Source organism: Puma concolor, chromosome D3 (genome assembly GCF_028749965.1).
Source record: "Puma concolor isolate L17-30 chromosome D3, mPumCon1.1.hap2, whole genome shotgun sequence".
NCBI classification, from domain to species: Eukaryota; Metazoa; Chordata; class Mammalia; order Carnivora; family Felidae; genus Puma; species Puma concolor.
Genome location: NC_141678.1, coordinates 13,334,674 through 13,351,134, shown reverse-complemented (window position 1 = coordinate 13,351,134; position 16,461 = coordinate 13,334,674). Strand labels below are relative to the sequence as shown.

At 51.3% G+C, this 16,461-nt stretch overlaps 1 long non-coding RNA gene across 1 annotated transcript; it reads right to left on the bottom strand.

Annotated features, from left to right (window-relative positions):
• Window positions 1–14,680: 14,680 nt before the first annotated feature.
• On the bottom strand, window positions 14,681–16,225 carry LOC147575313 (uncharacterized). Its single transcript, XR_015242699.1, has 2 exons — window positions 16,092–16,225; window positions 14,681–15,634 (listed from the first exon to the last, which is right to left on the bottom strand). It is a non-coding gene; the product is annotated as an uncharacterized LOC147575313 (long non-coding RNA).
• Window positions 16,226–16,461: the final 236 nt, after the last annotated feature.

Here is a 16,461-nt window from a genome sequence, read left to right as displayed (position 1 = left end):
CCAACAGGAATGGGGCGCTCACACCCAAGTACCAGGCTGTCTGATCACGAGGAAGACAGAGCGTCCTGGAGCCCAGACTGCCTGCTCTCCGCTCAGCTCCTCTGTGTAATAGCCATGCCTCCCCGGGCACCTTGTCCAAACCTCACTGGGCTCCCCTGGCACACACAGATGTGAATCCCAGTCCCCGCGTCACTGGTCCGTGGGAAGAATAATGGGATGGGAGAGGGGAGGCAGGTTCTGAGGCCAGGGCCTGCCACGTGGTCAGCACCTTAGAAATGTGGGTCATGATCAGAGGAAGCTGGCCTGGACTTCCCTCGGCCGCTTATGAGCTGCGGAATGACCGCGGCCAGGTCACCTTGACCCCCTCTGGGCTTCAGCCTCCGCATCTCCGACGCGAAGACAATACCCATCCCCGCCCTGGAGGGTGGTGTGAGGATTAAAAGCAGGTGAGCACAAAGCAGGTGCAAAGCTCGCCACGCAGCTTGACGCGTAAGCGTTCGATGAGTCTTAGCTATCGAGTCGTAGTAGACGAGCGGGTGCACATGGGTTACCCGGATTAATCCTTGCAGCGACTCCCGGAGACAGAAGACGGCAGGTGAGGGTGCCCACGTGTGAACGTGAAAAGAAACAGTCACGTGCCCTGAGAAGGAATGAATGCAGGGAGGAATGAATGAATCATCACAATAATTTGTGTCTTTTGTGGTAGTAGGTACAGTCTCCATTTCTCGCAGCAATGGTGAAGCCTGCCAAAATAAATTAACTTTCCCACATCAGTGACTCATTTGGCAGGAATAACAGCCTTGCAAACTGAATAAAGAATGAAGAGTGGGGGGGAGGCCACAGGCGGGGGTGGGGGGGGAGGGCTGGGAGAGGAGCTCTGTAATGACTCAAAGATAGAAGAACTAGCTTCTTCTTCTCTCTCTCTCTCTCTCTCTGCTCACTCTTGCTCTCTCTCTCTCTCTCTCTCTCTCTCTCTCTCTTTCTTTTTAACCAAAAACGTAGCTCCAAGGTTCACATTCGACCTTTGGAAGTCTGGGAAATAGAGTCTCCAAGCTATTAAGTGGTTCTGGACAGAAGGAGCAGAGAAGGCAACATGGTCCCTCGCTCAGTGGATGGGGATTCGGGGCTCACTGTGGCCACACGGTGCACGGCAGGTCAGACCAGGACCACTGCCCCTTCTTATCCCCCTGGCCCTGGGTCGGTGCTGGGTACTCGAGACACTTACCCTTGCCCAGCCATTCTCACACCCTGCCCACACCTCCTCCAGGAGCTGGGGAAACCTCAGGGCAGAGGAGGGAAAGAAAGATCAAAGACTGGGACCACGAGTCCTAAAAAGGAAGAGACTTAATTACCTACTTCTTGTCCGCATGGGGGGTTTTACGAGGAAGACTCCAGGAGGGGAGGGGTTCTGCCTGTCTCCTAGAAACCAGGCCAGAGGCAGTGAGCCTGGGATAAAAGAGATTGATGACAGACACAAAAAGGAACATTTTCACCTCTGAAAATGATGACCTGGCCCCCGAAACAGGGCTCGAATGGTTCCGATGGGCTCACTCTCCCACTCAAACTTTCTCTGGCTCCCCATCGGCTGAGGGATACAATCCGTTGGAGAATAATGGTTAAGGCCCTGGGCTCACGGCCAGAGAGACCTGGGCTGGACTCACTGCCTGGGAAATTAACTTAACTTTCCCAGCCATTAGTCTGTGAAATGTATTCGTTTGCTAGGGCTGCCATGATTTGTCACTGTGGAACGTTGTTTATTCCACAAGAATGGGGGGCTTCAACACAGACATGTATTGTCTCACGGTTCTGGAGGCCGGAAGTCGGAAATCAAAGTGTTGGCGAGGTTGCTCCCTTCTGAGGGCAGTGGCGGGAAGGGCCTGTTCGGGAGCTGTCCTCTCCTGGCAAATCTTTCCGTTCTCTTCCCTCTGCGTGCATCTCTGTGTGTGTCCAAATTTGCCCTTTCTGGAAGGACACCAGTCATCTTGGAGCGGGGCCCGCCCTAATGATTTCAGCTTAGCTAGTTATACCTGCAGTGACCCAACCTCCAAACAACAGAGGTCCTGGGGATTAGGACTTCACCCTATGAATGTAGGGGGGGATATAATTCAACCCATGAAGAATGGGTACATCCTAGAACATGTCTCGAAGGGTGACTGCAAAGAATGGATGAATTAATGCACACAAAGCCCTTTAGTACAAAGCCTGGTGGGTTGTGAGCATCCAAAAAAAATGTGACTTAAGATAATCATCATTACGGTCATAGACATGCTGGGTCACTCACCCGGTGACCCCTTCTTTCTTCTTTCTTGATAAATTCCCCTCATTATGTTCAGGAGAGCAACCTGTCCAGGTCCAGAAGATGAGTTAGGTCTAATTTTTTTTTTTTTTTTTAAGGCATTCTCTTTGTCAGTGATGGGTCGAGGGCTGGGAAGGTGACCCAGTTCTGGCCAAACAAATGTAGAAAGAAGTCTGGGGGTGGGGTGTCTTGGAAAGATTTTCTTTCCCAAACGAAAAAGAATTTCATGAGAACAACTCCTGTCTCTTTCTCCTATTCTGTGTTTGGCCGTCATGTGAAGATGGGGTGCCCTGTGGTGTGGCAGCTTTCTTGTAACCATGAGAACAGACATCATCAATACTTTGAGATTGACAGAGGAAAAAAGTAAAAATAGACTAGAGTCCCTGATGATATGTTGAGCCCTGACAACAGTGGGACCATGTGCCCCTTAACCCTTTGTTAAATAAAGAGTAAAGATTCATACAGCTTAAGCCACTATTAGTGGAGTTTTCTGTGATGTGCAAATATATAACTGATTATTAATTGTGCCAGCCAGCATCCAACATGGCCTCCAATGATCCCCGACTCTTTAAAAAAAAAATTTTTTTAATGTTTTTATTTTATTTTGAGAGAGAGACAGAGTGTGAGCGGGGAAGGGGCAGAGAGAGAGGGAGACACAGAATCCGAAGCAGGTTTCAGGCTCTGAGCTGTCAGGACAGAGCCCGACGCGGGGCTCGAACTCACAAACTGTGAAACCATGACCTGAGCCGAAGTCGGTCGCTTAACCAACTGAGCCACCCAGGTGTCCCGATGGATGTGACTTCTAAGGCTGGGTCATACGTGACACCATGGCTTCTAACCCATGCCCTCTCTTGGATCACTCACTTGGTGGGAAACCAGATACTATGCATAAGGACTCTCAACCAGCCTTATGAGTAGGTCCATACTGTGAGGTCCTGAGACCTTTTGCCAACAGCTAGCACCAATTTGCCAGGCACATGAGTGCGCCATCTTGGAAACAGATCCTCCAGCCCCGGTCTAGCCTTCAAGTGACTACAGTCCCAGCTGACATCATGACTGCAATGTTATAAGAGAACCTGACCCAGGACCGGCTCCCCCAAGCTGCTTCTGAATTACTGACTCACACAGAGTGTGAGCTAATCAGTGTTTAATATTAGGAACCACTAAGTTTGGCGATGATTTGTTACATGGCACTAGATCACCATACAACTATTATTCGAGACCGTCTAAGATTTGACCCCATCTTACTTTCTTAGCCTTATTTCCCATAGTGCCCTTCGTCCGCCCTATACTCCCACCAGTGTGGTCCTTACACATCATGTTCTTCCAGGCTCCTGTTGATTCCCTTGCCTAGAGCACCCTCTCCCGCATCCCTGTAAGTTCTATCCTTTCAAACCTAGTGGCTCAAATCTCTTCTATATGAAGCTTTTTTTAGTCCTTCTTGAAAGTGATTTCTCTCTGCACTTCTACAGCACTTGATATGTACTTTTAGGACCAACAGACATTTATAGAGCATCTACTGAGTGTTAGACATTGAGAGTGCAAACGTGGATAATGGATGCTATCCCTGAAATTGAAGTTCTTCTGTTTTTTGTTTTTTTTTTTCAACGTTTTTATTTATTTTTGGGACAGAGAGAGACAGAGCATGAATGGGGGAGGGGCAGAGAGAGAGGGAGACACAGAATCGGAAACAGGCTCCAGGCTCTGAGCCATCAGCCCAGAGCCTGACGCGGGGCTCGAACTCACGGACCGCGAGATCGTGACCTGGCTGAAGTCGGACGCTTAACCGACTGCGCCACCCAGGCGCCCCAGAAGTTCTTCTGTTTTTAAGTGGATGTTATAGTTACACATGTAGCCATAGTCCCTCGAGACCAGGTTCAATAACTAATTCTAATCTTTATACCCCCAGAGCTCTCCGCATGTATAAAAACTCAATGAATACCTATTACATGAATGACTAACAGAGGGTTTTTGTTTAAGTTTATTTATTCATTTTGAGAGAGAGTGAAAGAGATTGAGAGAGTGCAAGCAGGGGTGGGGCACAGAGACAGAGAATCCCGAGCAGGCTCCTCACTGCCAGCACGGAGCCTGACGTGGGGCTTGAACCCACAAACCCTGAGATCCTGACCTGAGCCGAAACCAAGAGTCAGATGCTCAAATGACTGAGCCACCAGGTGCTCCTAAAAGAGGTTTTAAGAGAGGCTTTAATAAATAACAGAAACTCCACACAAAGTGATTTAAGCAGTAAACAGATTATATAACTAAAAATTCCATAGGTAAAGCTTTGGGCAAGGCTGGATCTAGGGGCTCAAACAATGTCATCAAGGCCTGGAATCTCTATTTCATGGTGCTGTGTTGTTTCATTCTCAGGTTGATCGTCTTCACAAGGTAGCCTTTTGCAGCTCCCAACTCTGAGACCAAGGGACAGAACATCTCTTTCCCCTCTGATCTTACGAAAGTCTCAGGATCAGTTCTGATAGTCTCTGATTGAATCACGCAGACATCCTTGAACTAATTCACTGTAGCTAGGGGAATGCAATGCTCCGGTTGGTTAGACCTAGGTCACATATTCACCCTATATTAGCTATCTACTGCTGCATAACAAGTTACCCCCAAGCTTAGCAGTTTAAAACAATTCACGTTTGTTATCCCATAGTTTCTGTGGGTCAGGAATCCAGGGCACAACTTAGCTGGATCCTCTGCTTCACATTCTCTCACGAGGCTGCCATCAGGGTGTTGGTCCTGGTCCATAGTCTCATCTGAAGGCTCAACTGGGAAAGCATCCACTTCCAAACGTACTCAGTGGTTGTTGGCAGGATTTGGTTCCTTGTAGGATGTTGGACTGAGGGCCTGAGATTCTCACTGGCTATTACCTTGGCTGGAGGTTGCCCTTAGTTCCTTGCCACATGGGCTCTCCCACGTGGCAACTTATTTCCTCAAAGCATGCATGCTGAGAGAGCAACAGAGACGGTCTGTTAGCAAGATGGAGATCACCGTCATTTATAATTAAATCACAGAGGCAACATCTCATTGCCTTTTCTCTGTTCTGTGGCTTCAAAGCCAACTGATAGGGCCAGCCCACACGCAGGAGGAAAGGATTACTCAAGGACGTAGATACCAAGCGAGAGGGATCATGGGGCCATCTTGGAAGACTCTCTACCACACACCTGTATTAGCCAGAGGTGAAATCAGCCCAAACTACATGGATGGAAAGTGGAGGGAGTAACTGCCCCAAGGAATAGTGGGGTCCTTTTACCAGAAGAAAGAAGGATGGCTTCAACATGGACAAAGAGCAAAGGCCTCTCTGAAGCCACTGAGGGGCTCTTGTAGTGATCCCCTACATGGGCATAGGTGTTATCTGCCTGGCTTGTTTCTAACAGATTGTACTATTTACCCTGGATAAAAGAATGTCTGACTCACCAAGTTCTCCCCGGCATCAGTGTTGGGGTTCCATCTTTCCCTCAACGTTGCCAGTTTGAAAGTTTATAAGACAGATCTCTGAGTGTGGTTTAGCCTGTATATCCCTAGTAATGGTTGTTGAAGGGCGGGCTCTCCCTGTTGGTTTTATAATGGCATTTCTCTCTTAACAGTTCTCCAGCCGTTTAATGTCTGCCGGCCTTCAGATTCCCAAATAAGATTATAAAATCCCCAGGAGCAAGGATCATGTCCCTCTAGGGCACACAGGGCAAGTCCTCTGCCCTCCTAAAGACTGAACAAATGGTATTTACCAACCCACGAGCTTCAGGCTTTTCTGATGTTTGCTGAGCTCACGATTCTTTCACAAGAGGGACTGTGAATCTACATAAAAATACATGTGTAACTGAAAGAAGCAGCGAACTGTACCGGGTCCACGGAGTTCAGAACCACAGTTCAAGCCAGCGATGGATAACGTGCATTTAACCCTGTACCTCATCACTGGGGAAAGAACAGCTTGGTCTGAGGCCAGGGGGTGGGCAGGAGTGTTATTGTCTTCTTGGGATAAATGAAAGATTAATTTTTCAGTCTTCTTTAAATAACCCTCGGAGAGGTACTAAAGCTGAAATTACTTCTAATTGAGCCAACTTAGCACTAGCTCCTGAATATTCGCTCACGTGAGTGGAATGAGATTTCACTTGGTTCCAACCTTGAACCTGTCTCTCTTGTCTCACTCTCTCACCTTCCCCAGGCCAAGCATTTTTTTTTTTATTATTTATTTTTTGGAATGTTTTTATTTATTTTTGAGACAGGGAGACAGAGCATGAGCAGGGGAGGGACAGAGAGAGGGAGACACAGAATCCGAAGCAGGCTCCAGGCTCCGAGCCGTCAGCACAGAGCCTGATGCAGGCCTCGAACTCATAGAGTGTGAGATCATGACCTGAGCTGAAGTCGGACGCTTAACCGACCGAGCCACCCAGGTGCCCCCCCCCCCAGGCCAAGCATTTAGCAGTCTGCTCTCCAAATCAAATCGGAGGCCTTCTGCAAGGCTGGAGTCTTCAGTTTCTGACCACTTTCTGCTTCTACTCACCAAACACAGGGCAGCAGCTGGGGGTTGGGTGGGTTGGGACGGAGTGAGCGTCTGGGTTCTGGTTTTTTTTGTTTGTTTTTGTTTTCTCTGTCTTCAGCAGACCTTAAGATTTATCAGTATAGTGGAAATGGCACGAACTGGGATCAAATCCTGGCCCCACCACTTCCCACTTCTCTGGGAAAATCACTCAGCATTCCTGAGCTACAGTTGCTTCATTTGTTACAAAGAGACTATAATCCCTCCCACAAAGGTCGTGATAAGTGGAGTGCAGATAAATGTTGAATAACCAGCACTCACTCTCTCTCTCTCTCTCTCTCTCTCTCTCTCTCTCTCTCTCTTTCTCTTTCTCGGAAACCCTGGTTTGTAGTATTTGCCAATTACCATGGTGCAAATACTCCCACCATGGCCAATCTCAAACCACCAACATGAGGTCCCTGAACAGAGTCGGGAAGAGATACACTGGAGCACACGCCATAGTTTGGTATTATCATCATACAGACAGAATAGAAGTAATCCTCGAAGCATAGATAATAGAAAGCTGTAGTAAATTAATTGAGGAATTTTGAGTATTTATTTCTTTTGTAATATAGTTAGTTGTAAGTTTATATGATTTCTTTTTAAAAATAATCGCTGTTCCCTGCTGCTCTCCAAAATCCTATACCTTGGGGGCATGGGGACCCAAAGTTGAGATGGTGGCGACCAGTCTGCTTGTAGCTACGGTATAATCTATCGGGACGTTTAGCACTGGGAATGCAAAGTCAAACAGACCTGTCTTCAAACGCTGTTTCCCCAGATGAGCGGCTAGGTCAGGCGGTTCACCCTCTCTGTAAAATCATCCTCTTGCGCAAAACGGTTTACGCTCATCCGTACGATTCTCCTCTCTTTGGGTTATTGTCGTGTCTAAATGAGATAAGGTGGGGAAAGCCGTTTAGCACAGCGCCTCGTACATAGTAACAGCTCAGTAAATGGTACATGCTCTCATGATTCATGTGACAATGGCACTAATGGAGAAGTGTGAACGTCACGTCAGGAGCCTGGCAGAGGGACAGACTAAGGAGCTGGGTTCAAGCCAGGCGTGAGGAAGCAGGCAGGGGGTGCAGTTGGAGCTGGAAAATTGGAAGTGGGGTTTCCTTGGGCAGATGGGCAGCCCCACCCTGGAAGAAAAAGAAGCCCAAATAGGAACCTTGAGCCTGCCCCTTGCATGGGATGTAAGCCCCTGTCGCTGCGGTGGGAACAAGGGACAGGGAGGCAAATCAGCGGGCTTAAAAAGCAAAAGCTGGTCAAGTCATGCGAGGCACTGCCCCAGAGAACTGTGAACTCACGGTGGGTGGTCGGAGGAGGAACCGAGTCCTGAGACCAAAGCTGAACTTCAGAAAAGATCGTTTGCTTGGATAAGGAACAGGTTCGCTCACTCAGCCCAACCTGTCCTTATCGCCAGAGACCCAGCTCAACGTCCTCTGAGGCTCAGACAGAAGCAACAGGACTCTGGGCGGTGACCAGCTCCTGTCCTCAGAGCTGAATATGGGGCGGTGGGGGGGTGGGGTGGGGGGGGGAGCCGGGACTCGGTCTCCAGTGCTCCTCAACCAGGAGACATCCTGGGTGGTGACCACGGGAGCTTTAATGGTGCCTGTGCGCACAGGACGAAGAGGCTGGCAGGTGTGGCCCTCCACAAAGAGCCACGAAGATTCCCAAGCAGCCAGGCACCCACTGCAGCTGTTCCCGGCTAAGTCTGGGTTTTTCTTAAACCAGAAGTTACCACTTATCGTTAACGCCGAGGATGCACCCCAATCAGCCCAACGGCTTGGCCGCCTTTGATCCGCTCCCAGATGCAGCCACTACTCACGCTGCCACCCCCTCATTTCGTCTTTCTGAGCTGCAAAAAAAAAAAAAAAGTGACCACAGCTAACATCACTGAGCGCCAGGCCCTTTATCCGCAGACTCTCGTTTGGTCCCCGCAGCAACCTATGAGTCGGTTTTATCCAGTCATATCCCCATCTTATAGAGGAGACAGCTGAGTTCGCGTAAGAGAACAGCCCCTTCCGCGGTCACCCAGCTAGCAAGGGGCCAAGGGCAGGATGTAAACCCAGCTCTGTGTGCTCCACAGCCCACGGGCTGCTCGTGGCCCCGGAGACCCTGCGTTCCCGGATGAATTACTCCCCCGGGACCGGCCAGGACTGGGGTGCAGCAGGCACTGCAAAATGGGGGGAGGGCTCACGCACCCCCCCCCCCCCCCCCCCCCAGGGCCGGCTGAGGAGGCTCTTGCCCACACCAAGATCAGGGCAGGTCCCAGACGGGAAGAACATTCTGGTCAAACCAACTGTGACCAGAGTTTCTTTCTCCCAGCGTCCTTCCCCAGGGTTCTCTTCAGCTCTCTCCTGGCCTGGGGACTTGGGAAGCAGGCTTGGAAAAGGAATTTTCGGAGGCCTCGTGGACCCCAAGCCCAGGCGGCCGAGGGAGCCCTCACTTGGTTTCTTCCCGTGTCTACCGTGGCTCTCCCCCGCTGGGATGTCCCTCTGGGCAAACTCGGGGGTACAGGCTCTGGGCACGGTCATCACCCAGGCCTGGTTTTGAGCCCCGCCTTCACTTCCAACCACCTGTGTGATTTTTGGGCAATGGACTTTTCTCTCTGTGTGCCTCGGTTTCCCCATCTGTAAAACGGGACCAAGGATGCGTGCTTTTAGGGTGTATTAGTTTTTTATGGCTGCCCTAACAAACTATAACAATAATAGTCATTGTTTCCTGCACGGTTCTGGAGGCCCCAAGTTCAAAATCAAGATGTCGGCTCCTCTGAAGGCTCTAAGGGAGAATCCTTTCTGGCCCCTCCCAGCTTCTGGCGGCCCCAGGCCACGGGTGTGGGTCTTCACTTCAATCTCTGCCCCATCTTCACAGGGCCTTGTCCCTGAGTCTTATAAGGACACTGTCACTGGATGTAGGGGCCACCCGAATCCCTTCTGATCGCATCTCGATTCTGCTGTAATTAACCAGCAAAGACCCTATTTTCAAATAAATTCACACTCTGAGGTTCTGGGGACATGAATTTGGGGGCCACTACACAGAAATAGGTCTAATCTCCCCTCTGCTCTCTTCTACCCCTCGTGGAGGCTGCAGTAGGTATTTATTTGTTTATAAATGTTTATTTATTTATTGTTGAGAGAGCACGCGAGCGGGGGAGGGGCAGAGAGAGAGAGAGACAGAGAATCCCAAGCAGGCTCTGCGCAGGGAGCCCAGAGCCCGACGTGGGGCTAGAACTCACAAACCGTGAGATCGTGACCTGAGCCCAAACCGAGAGTCGGGTGCTTAACCCACTGAGCCACCCAGGAGCCCTGCAATATTCAATTTTATGGGTCAGCTTGACGGGGCCAATGGATGCCCAGATAATTTGGTTCAGCATTGTTTCTGGGAGGCTTTTTAAGGATGAGATTAGCATTCGAATGGGTAGGTGGAGTAAACCAGGTGGCCCTCCCCTCCCCCATGTGGGCGGGCCTCGTCCAGCCCCTGAGGGCCAGAATGGAACAAAAATCGTGGAGGAAGGGAGGATCCCCTCTCTTCTGCCCTTGAACTGGCGCTTCACCACCAGCTCTCCGAGGCTCCACCTTGCAGACAGCAGATCGTGGGACTTCTCAGCCTCCATACTTGCATGAGCCAATTGCTTATAATAAATTTACTTTTCTCCCTCTCCCTCCCAATAAGTAGATCAATAGACATGGGTATATGTGATATCTATATCGTATATTCTATATCTAAATGTCTCTATATTGATCTATATCACATATATCATATATGTGATATATGCTGTATATCATGTGATACATGATACATATGATATGTGATCTATATCACATATAGGGTACCTATATATCTCTATACAGAACTATCTAGATAGATAGAATTATATATTTTTTTGGTTTTGTTTCTCTAGAGAACTCTGGCAAATACAGGGGCTTTTTCCCCCGTGGAAAGAGAAGGGCCGCTTCCAAGATGAGTGTGCTTGGGCGGGTAACTGATGTCCCCCCTGCCTTCAGCCAGTTCCCTCTTCAGCGACAGGCTCTTTCCTCCCACTTCTGAGTAAGTGTGGGGGAGGATGAATCAAGGCCAGACTCTGCACTCATCTGAACTGTACTTTCCATGGACATAAACTTTCCCAGGGAGGCTCTTGCTCTTCTCGGTCCAGAGCCTGAGTTCGACGGCCAAGTCAATCAGGACAGGAGAGCCACCGCTGGTGGGAGCCTGGCACTTGTGATGTCTAGCGTGCGGGGGAAGAGCTATACTGTAAGGAGCCCGACGGACACAGCACGTAGGGGTGGCCCTGTTGGAAGGTTATGCTGATTGCACGGTACCCCAGCCCTCGGCCCAGACCGTTTGCGATGACACTTGCTTTGGGCCGGGAGGCGCTCGCTCCGGCCTCGTGGCCGCCTGATGAGGCTGTTGCCCCAGTCTGCAGACGGGGCTCAGACAGAATAGAATCAAAGTTCAAAGAAGGGCGGTTCTGACTCCATGAGCCCGCAGCCTTCAGAGTCAGGGTCAAACCTAAGGCCGCCCAGCCCCCAGAGCCCTCTTTTCACCCTCCCCAGACCCCTCTCTGATCCCACTCTTCTGTGTCTTCCTGATCCTTCCCTGTGTGGGGGCAGGTGTGGGAGGAAGGTTTCCCAGAAGGAGGGGGCTGGGGTAAGGGGCTATCTCCTTCATCTGGTCTTCATTCTGCAGAGAATGAGAAAGAGCCTGGGTGTGTAGGAGTGAGTGAGTGAGAGTGTGTGTGTGTGTGTGTGTGTGTGTGTGTGTGTGTGTGTAGGTAGGGGAGGGACAGGGGTTGGGGCGGGCAGACATTCCTTGGGAGGTTGGGCCAGGGGTGGCGAAGGCATCCTCCCCTCCCCCTCCCGCCCCCCTCCCATCCCCTCTCCTCCCCTCTACCTCCCCTCGCCCCTCCCTGAGGATTCCCGTTAGGCAGCCTGGGACGAATGAATGGACTGAAAGCCAGGGCTGGCACATCGCAGGGGGTCAGCAGGGGCTAAGCGGGTCAGGGCCCTCGCCTCTGCCTCCCTGGGTTCCTGAGCGCTGAGGATTACAGCTTCGGCTTCTGCTGTTTAATCAGCTGGTAGCAATTTAACCATTACACCCCAGTGAGAGAATCCAAGACATTTCCTACAGGAGGGGGAAAGGGGAAGGCTCAGATGGGAGGAATGCAGAAAGGGGGGGGCAGAGACACAAAACAGCTTTATTAAAAAGAAAAGGGGTGGGGGGAGGAACATGATCTGCAATTGTATCTCAGCTTGAAATAAAACTCCCAGGCCTGGGTGGGGAAGCAGCCCCCGGAGATGCTGGGGTGAGGGAAGCTGGGGGTTGAAGTGGGGAAGGTGGGTGCAGGCTGGGGGTGAGGGGGACATCAGAGGAGCTTGGAAGTGGGATGTGGGAAGGGGTTTTGTCTCCTGCAACGAGGGGCGGTCTCCCACCCCGGAGAAGGCCCTGCCCCTTGCTGGATGCGGGCCCCTCTGAAACTGGGAACAGCAGAGCAGTTGAGCAAGCATCCATCCACTCGCTTTGCACCACTGGCTGATTTGTAAGTGCTTGGAAAATGAGATCAGTAGGCGAGGTGAGATTCTTTATCAAATGCATTTTCATTCTTTAAGAAACAAAAACAAAAACCTTCCCTGCCCACTGCCTTTTTCTCTGGGTCCCAGGGCGCCTAAAGGGCCCATACCTGAGCCCAGGTGACTGACTCCGCCCCGGGCACCTGCTGCACTGGGGCTCCCAGGCCAGGTGGGAGGGAGCCACCTCTGTGGCCTGATGCAGAGCGCTGGGGAGTGCCCGTGGAAGGGGACCTTGGAAGAAAGCAAGGATGGCCCTTGGGCTATAGAAAGAGCTCCCACGTTGAAGCCTGATTTGAACCCCGGGGCTGTCCTGTCCTCAGCTGTCCAGCTGAGTTAACTGTGGCAAGTTGCTAAGCCTCTCTGAACCTCAAGTCTTCATCTTGGTTTACGGGGGCTGGCACGCTCTTTCTGCGAAGGGTCAGATGGTAAACATCCTTGCGGGCCATACAGTCTCCGTGGCAACTATTCAACTTGGTTGCTGTAGCCTGTGTGCGGCGATGGCCATACATAAATGAAGAGGCAGAGCTACATCCAATACGACTTTACAAAAGCAGACAGCTGGCCTGCAGGCTGTGGTTTGCTTCCCCGTGGTCTAGAAAGTGGGAGTGAGGACGCCCACCTCCTGGGGCTCCAGTAGGAACGCAACACACGTTGCCAGGGTCCAGAACAGCTTGGCTGACGGGTGGGGCGAGTGAGACAGTGAGATTTTTCTGCCCAACAGACGTTCTGCCAGCTTTCTGTCATTTCATGTCAGGCGCTGGCCAGATGCAGCACTTAAGTTGGCGAATAAGCCACCAGTGGGAGTCTGAGGGGACAAGGGCCCGGGCACTGAGGAGCTGGGCTTTGCAGGGTGAATAGGAGTTTTCAGAGAGACGATGTGGAGGAGAAAGGGAAAGAAATGACATTTCTGCTCAGGAGAATAGCACGTGCCTAGACACAGAGGCAGGAGGGTCCAGGGTGGGCTGTGGGTATGGAGAGGGGTGTGGCAAAGAAAGGAGAAGGAGAAAGGCAGGTGTCAAAGATCAGGCCTCTCCCCACACTCTACCTTGGGTTAGAACAGAAAGGATTATTTCGGGCTGAAGGAGATGTTCATCAGAGGCCTGACGAACCGGAGGGCTTCTCGGCTCTGTCTGTTGGACCGTCCCTTTCCATTTGTTCTCAATGCCTTACAGTCCCCAGTGAGTGACCAGCCACTTCTTCCAGGCAAGGAGGCTGCAGGGCATTAGGGTTCGAATGACAGACACTGGAATCACACCATGTGGTCACACAGGCCCCGTTGACCATTTGCTTGCTGTGTGGTCTTCGGGAAATGTCTTCCCCTCTCTGAGTCTCTATTTCCTCATCTGCAAAATGGGGGTTATAATCTCACCCACCCAGCAGGTGTCCTGCTGGGGGGTTAAACGGGATGAGGAAGAGAAATGCCTGGCCTGGAGGAAGCATGAATAAACCGAAGAACGCCCCTCACAGAGGACCGCCAAGGGGTCTAAATGAGCCGTGGGGGCATACAGCTGCCCGAGTCTGGGAGGCCTGGGTGGTGGCCTTGGCCCTTCACTCTGCCGCAGGACATGATCTTCAAGCCCTTCGGAGGCATCCGGCCCCACTCCCTCGTCGTTAGACTGGGGAAGAGGGAACCTGTGTGCCAGGCATAGAACCCACACTGCTTTTGCCGTCTGTTATCACGGTCCTGCAAGATAGGCGTTCCCAGCCCCGTCTTCCAGATGAGGAAACTGAGGCCTAGTGAGGGTGTAACTGACTTGCTCAGAATCAAAAATGACCATTGCAGTAGCTGCCAGAGCTGGAGTTTGAAACTAAGCAGAGGGCATTGCAAACCCCAGGCTCTCTCTGGGCCACAACGAGACCCTCTAGCTCCTAAGAACCTGCCCACCCAGCTGTCCAACCTGCCATCTTGGTAAGGTGCCCAAACATCCTGCTTTGTTCCGAAGGGAGGAGGTTCCAGGGGGCCAGACCTTCAGGGCTAAAACGGGGGCAAAAGCCCTAGTCTGAACACCAGGCCAGGCCACTGGCCCCGCCAGCCCGCCTTCAAGCGTGTGCACTTCCGGCCCTGCATTTCAGACACCCTTTCCTCCGAGCCTGGTTGTGCGATGATGCGTGTGGGTCGAGCCCTCCACGGCCAGTGCTGTGACTCCCCACGGATTTCCCAAAGTAAGGCTTTGTGAACTCACCTTAGGGCACGCTGCACTAAAATCAAAGCATTAGTTAAAATACATAAAACATGCCCGGCGAAAGCAATGGAAACAGCTGAAATAGTATAATAAAACATGTCATTACAGCAGATTAGGATGAAAAATAGTTCTTGCATTATGCCCCAAAGGTTGGCAAACTGAGACTTCGTAAATATGTCAGGAAATGTACACACAAACGCACACGCACAGATATTTATATACGGAGTCTCAGAAAGCAGTGGCAACAGCTGAAGGGGGAGAATTATGTGCATTTCGTGGATACGGCCCCGGATTATACAGCACAGGCTCGGATATATCCTGAGGAAGGGGCGGAGGCTCTGGGGTCCGATGAGTGAGGCCGGGCTCCGCGGTTTTGCATCAGCAGGGCTCTGCGAAGCGAAAAGCTGTCTGTCCAAGATCCTCTTCCGGCCCCCCACGCGCTTGCCTCTCCGAGGTCTCCCTGGACTTTTACCTTGGCTGGTGCGCCTCCCGCACAGGTCCCACGTGACCCCACATTCTTACTGCTAATGGGTTCACGGTCTGTTTTGCCATATGGGGGCAGGTAGGATTTCTTCAAGGCTAGGCACAAGCCAGCTTTGACCCAATGTTGCTTCCCCCTGGGGTTGACTGTCACTCGCACCTGGGGCCACCATCCCTGTTTGTCCGGGATTGGGCGCTGAACGCCCTACGTCCCCGGGGAGAACCACGGTCCCCGGCGAACTGGGATGTCTGGTGGCCCCTTGCAGTAAAGCCGCAGTCGTACGGCTTTTGCAGGGTTGGACCTACCTCTGTTACGTTTTTCGGTTAAAGACGCTCAGTGTCTCTTCTCCCTCTGGGTGCAAAAAGCAACGTGTAACTCGGGTAAGAATTAGCAGAAAGATATGACTGGTGTGTGTGTCACCAAAGGCCCACTGTCCACTGCCGATCAGCAAATTAGCCAATTGTTTCTCGGGTTGATCTTTCTGGCAGGTCTTCGGGTCTGTTTTATTTAACTGACGGCATCTGTCTCTGATAGCAGGGCGCTCGGAGTGATAAATTGCGTCCATATTTACTCTTCTTCCTAGAGCTAATTGTTGGGGGGGGGGGGTTGTGTTTTAAATACCTTTTTGATGTGCTAAGAGCTCCCTGTGAGGTAAATAAACAGACTGTTAGGTTTAGCCTGGAAGCAGAAATGCAATCTCCTAATTTCTGGTAGTTAATGGACATTAACCTCTCAGGCTTCCCTCTCTCTGCTCACCCCCTCATCCAGTAATCATTGTCATTACTTATAATAACATTTCACACTTGTGGGTCAGCTTGGCTTTCTAAGTGCTCTGGTCTCGCCTAATGAGTAGCTTTTGAATCTAAATAATGAAGTATTTGCCCTTCTCGGGTTTCCACATCTAGGGCAGGGAATGCTCGTCTCCCGACCTTTGGTGGGGGCATGTGCACATGCACAGACACACGCGTGCGCGCGCGCGCACACACACACACACACATTCAAGGGCACGTGGGCTCACACGGGCATTTACATGCACACCCACCCACTGAGTTACCACCAGGCACGGATAGCACTTGTCATTTCCTTATCTTCACGATGCAATCATCATGATCGCTACCGTATTTTGAGCGCTTAAAATCGGCCCAGCTGCTGTGCTCAAGCACTTGCGTGCGTTTCCTTTTCTTTTTTTTAAATTTTTTTTTTTTAACGTTTATTTATTTTTGAGACAGAGAGAGACAGAGCATGAACAGGAGAGGGGCAGAGAGAGAGGGAGACACAGAATCTGAAACAGGCTCCAGGCTCTGAGCTGTCAGCACAGAGCCCGACGCGGGGCTCGAACTCACGGACCGCGAGATCATGACCTGAGCCGAAGTCGGACGCTTAACCGACCAAGCCACCCAGGCGCCCCGCGT